Source organism: Nansenia antarctica (genome assembly GCF_963989245.1).
Source record: "Nansenia antarctica genome assembly, chromosome: 1".
In the NCBI taxonomy this organism is placed as follows: domain Eukaryota; kingdom Metazoa; phylum Chordata; class Actinopteri; order Argentiniformes; family Microstomatidae; genus Nansenia; species Nansenia antarctica.
This window is the reverse complement of record NC_137674.1, coordinates 36,023,095-36,028,094: the sequence shown is the minus strand read 5'-3', so window position 1 is coordinate 36,028,094 and position 5,000 is coordinate 36,023,095. Positions and strand designations below refer to the sequence as shown.

The 5,000-nt window shown below is 41.6% G+C and overlaps 1 protein-coding gene across 1 annotated transcript in view; it reads right to left on the bottom strand.

Moving 5' to 3' along the window:
- Window positions 1-5,000, bottom strand: part of syt16 (synaptotagmin XVI) — a gene marked incomplete at both ends in the record, with an annotated part of 19,234 nt that overhangs the window by 4,649 nt on the left and 9,585 nt on the right. The window lies entirely within an intron of this gene.

Sequence of the window (5,000 nt, the reverse complement as noted above, 5' to 3'; positions counted from 1 at the left end):
TAAAATATCTATGAACATATCACACACAACTCAACAAGGAAATAGAGTACACACAATTGGACAGTTTAGGTTCATACACTAATATTCACATCATAAGAATAATATCAAAAATACTCATCATGATATTATATATACTATATACGTATATATATATATATAAACTCCTCAAAAAAAGTTTGGAAGCGTTATTTCAGTCGATTCTTCCTCCCCTTTAATAATACCAATTGGTATTGTATTTTATATTGTTGGAAAGCCTGATTGGTCACCTTTACAATGAGGTACAACTTGTAAGGATCATACATTCATGGAATGAGTAACACAGCTAAACGTGTGGGTAGCGGCCCAAAATGTTTTGCCAAAATCCCCAAAATAAAATTTGACAACAATCAATTTCATTAATGGGAGACCCTAAAGATAAGAAAAATCATTGTTCTCATTTGTTCTACCTCGGGTAGGGGTATCTCAAAATCTGAGGGCCCTTCCTGCTAGACTATAAGTGCAAGTTAACATTTCCCGATGATCTGCAAAGAGAAACTGAAAGGGGAGCTGATGGTGATGTACAGTAGTGTGGAGTTTGTGGGTTTAACATCTGCAATGTCACTTTTGAGGATGATTACTGAGAACACTTTCAGAACACTTTTTCGGAGACATTGAAATTGACGCAAATAGCCATCACAACCTCTATGACATCGGCAGAGTCAGAGAGGTGTTTCAGTACACTTAAGAGGATCAAATCATTTCTCAGAAGTACTATGGGACAAGATAGGCTGAACGCCCTGGCTATGCTGTCTATTGAGCGGGACTTCATCCAAAAATCACCGGACTTCAATGACATGGTGATTAACCTGTTTGCGTCCTAGAAAGGCAATGTGAGCTTCTCTTCAAATAAGGTAGGCCCAAGCACCAATTGAGTTGTTGGCAGATGTTACAATTGGACCACGTTTGGTAGTGCATAGCGGAACTTTTCTGATATTGTAGGCTTAGGCTATGATAGAGCATCTCTTCTATCATGTAGCCTATCATTTCATCATTCTCGCATTGTGTTTTTGTTAAAAATGGCATGGGATATTGTGTACTGAGAAAAGTATGTATGTATGTGTGTGTGTGTGTGTGTGTGAGAGAGAGAGAGAGAGAGAGAGAGAGAGAGCGAGAGAGCGAGAGAGCGAGAGAGAGAGAGAGAGAGAGAGAGAGAGAGCGAGAGAGAGAGAGAGAGAGAGAGAGAAAAAAACAAAAAAGAGAGAGTGTTTTTGGCATCAGAACGTTTTTGTAGGTAGCCTACTTCTCTAGTTTTGTTGTAGAGCATTATTACTGTAACTTAGTTGGCACTGTATCTCGGATGTGATGCTGCTGTTGCTGCAGTGTGAACTATTGATGGGTATAGACCAGACCTGGGCATTGTACGGCCCCTGGGCCCCTGGCCGGCCCTGTGTGAGGTCCCATTTTTTTTTTTTCATAATAATAGAAATAACATGTAAATAAGTGGAGGCAATGCGTCCAGTACAATTGCATTGCTTTTATTTTGAAGGCAAAACATTTATTTTCAATTTACGTATGTGCGTGCGTTATGGCGCTTTTCCACTACCGTGCGGACCCATGCCGTAGCGCGTGAGCCCGGTTTGTTTTGCTTTCTCCACTGCCAACCGAGCCGGGCCGAGCCGTTTTAGTTCTCGTTTCAGAGGGGTAGCGAGAGGTACTTTTTGCCAGGCTGTATGTGACGTGTGACACTGCAGACCGTTGATTGGTCAATGGAAATCGTCACAACATCGTCATGTTCAGAGTTCACCCTTAACCGGCATTTTATATTTAAAAAATAAATTTAAAAATGTATTAAATAACAGATTTCGCTCTCTGAAAATGTCACTTACTGTTTCTGTAATAACTTATTAATAAAGATTGGAAAAATTATGATAACCATCTTATTATCTTAGTTTAATGTCATTTCAATGCATCATAGAACTTTTATTTACAACAAGCATAACAAAAAAATCGCTATTATGTCTATGCTAGACATGCATTGTCCGAAAAAAAATCAATTTCAGAATAAAAGTCTGAAAAAAAGTTTCAGAATAAAAGTCTGAAAAAATACATTTCTGAATAAAAGTCCTAAAAAAAAAGTTTCTGAATAAAAGTCAGAGAAAAAAAAGGTTTCAGAATAAAAGTCTGGAAAAAAAAGTTTCAGAATAAAAATAAAATAAAAAGTTGTGAAAATGAATTGCCCACCCCTGGTATAGACCCTAGGCCTAATGGATTTATTAGCCCCCCCACTCAGTATCACCACCAGCCGCCACTGTAATCATATATATATATTTATATGATTAGATGTATAATTATATGATGGTAATCATGTATATATTATCATCATATCATAATCAATCTAATCATATATAATCATGTTATAATGTGTGTGTATGTATACAAGACATGAACCCTCCTAGACATCTCCTAGAGTCTCCATGTGAACAGAGCTCAGCTCCAGATCTGGTAATCACACAGACCCAGATCACCAGCCTTGGAGGAGCTCCACCCTCTACCCTCCACCCTCACACACTCCAACCTCACACCCTCCACCCTCCACCCAGCAACCACCACCCTCCTCCCTCCTCCCTCCACCCACCACCCTCTACCCTCCACCCTCACAGTCAGGAGGAGAGCTCTGAGCACCCCCCAGCACCACCCTCCCCCGTCCATCCTCCACCCTCACAGTCAGGAGGAGAGCTCTGAGCTCTACCCAGCACCACCCTCCACCCTCCATCTTCACAATCTGAAGGAGAGCTCTGTCTCCACCCTCCAACCTCACAGTCAGTCAGGAGAGCTCTGAGCTCCATCACCGCAGCAGTCCCTCACAGTCAGTAAACAAACAGCATCCATTATGTCACCATCATGTTGACAGAGCGGGCCAAGTGTTGGTGTTGGCACGGTAACCACCGACCACAGATAAGATAATCACAGAGCTAGCAGCTAGCCGTCGTATAGCTTCCTCAAGCTGTGATTTATCCCTGCACCAGAAACTCACTGACACAGATAGACTGTGTGTCACTGCTTAGATACGTGGGTGTAGGTTAGATTTTTATTTAAGGTGTGGTGGGAGGTCTTGGGGGATATCACTCCCCATTAGTCTTTTTGAAATTTGAAACTCATTTTCTGCTTTAAACACACAAGAGCAGAGGTACATCAGGTCAATAAGGTGGTAGTCCTTTGATAAAAAGAAAACTAGTAAACAAATATACTATATACATCATGTTCATGATTAGCTACCATGTAGTATGTATGGTCTGAATCTTAAATATTTCCCCATATTATATCTCACTGGTCATTTACAACGGCCTTCACCATGACATCACTACCCTCAACTGTCAGTCGACCTTGAGTCTATTGTGAGCTTCTCCTACCTGTGTGTGTGTGTGTGTGTGTGTGTGTGTGTGTGTGTGTGTGTGTGTACAGTATGTGTGTGTGTGTGTATGTGTACAGTATGTGTGTAGTATGTGTGTGTATGTGTACAGTATGTGTGTGTATTGGTGCTTTTCCACTACAGGGCCAGCCCGGGTCTTTGGCGCTTTTCCATTTGTCGGCTCGGGTCAGCTCGGCACGGCACGGCACGGTTCTTTAGCTACCCTTCACGAGCAGGAACTACAGGGCCGAAAGGTACTTTTTTGCCAGGCTGCGTGTGACGTGTGACGCTGCACACCGTTGATTGGTCAATGGAAATCGTCATCCCATGTTCATAGATTTCTTCGCTAACCGCCATCTTTAAATACCACAACAGATTTCGCTCTCGGAAAAATGTCACTTACTGTTTCTGTAATAACTTATTAATAAAGATTAGAAAAATTATGCTAACCATCGTATTATCTTAGTTTAATGTCATTTCAATGCATCAGAGAACTTTTATTTACAACAAGCATAACAAAAGAATCGCTATTATGGCGATGTCCTGTGCCTATGCTGTTCCTCAGTCCAGCGGCAGTCAAATGCCGGTAGATTCGCGTCTTGCTCCCTTTAACACATGTCGGCGTTTCGTCGCCTGGTTGCGAGATCTAAACTACTAGAACTGAAAGCGGCAGGTAACAGGCACGCAACATCCATATGCTGTATATATAAATAAATATATTTGACTACCAGCAAGACACCGGAGCACTCATCTATAACCATCGCAGAGATTGTATGAGCCCCGCGTCAGTCAGCCTTTCCGTAGAAATACATCGCTCCGTTATATATCTAACGTTACATGTTTTAAGGCTGATCTGTGCATGATAGTGCTGCATTATGTTGATCTTTTATATATCGATCTATTCTTGCCAATTCCTTATTACCAGTGGAAAGGGGGAAGGCTAAAACACTTTGAATGGAATAGATAGGACTTTCCATTCAATGGAGGAAGCATGATACTCGCGAGTTCATCTCGCTTTCCCCCCCTGTTGACGAATTAAACAATCTAAGCAATCTAATCAGAGCAGTTGTTATTATGTAATGATGGATGTGCCATTTTTGATGGAGAGCAGTGAGCGGATGGCTGGATGTGAGCATGTATTTGACTAATGCCGATAGATTGGCGTCTTGCTCCGAAACCGGAGCTGTAGGCGCAGACAGGATTTTACAGCGTTCCTTCAAACAATCGTAATTCATGAACTATATGCCCAATCTAAAAAATTCTAACAGTTTCTGAAAGCAGAGAAGTTGCACTTTTTGAACAGTTGAACTTTTTTAGGCTTATTACGGTAGTTCACCAACAAAAAAAGCACAGTGCTCAACGTGTCAGGAGAAATAAAAATAGAATCGGGGCTTTAACACATGTCAGCATTTCCCTGGTTGCGAGATCTAAACTAGTCTACTAGAACTGAAAGCGGCAAGTAACAGGCACTTAACATTACATGTTGTAAGGCTGATCTGTTATCGCATTTCCCCCCGCTGATCTGTATAGCGGGGGGAATCTTATGACACGTAACTCCTCCTACAGTCCCGGGTCGTTCCTGTATAGTGGAAAACAGCTCGTACCCAGAACT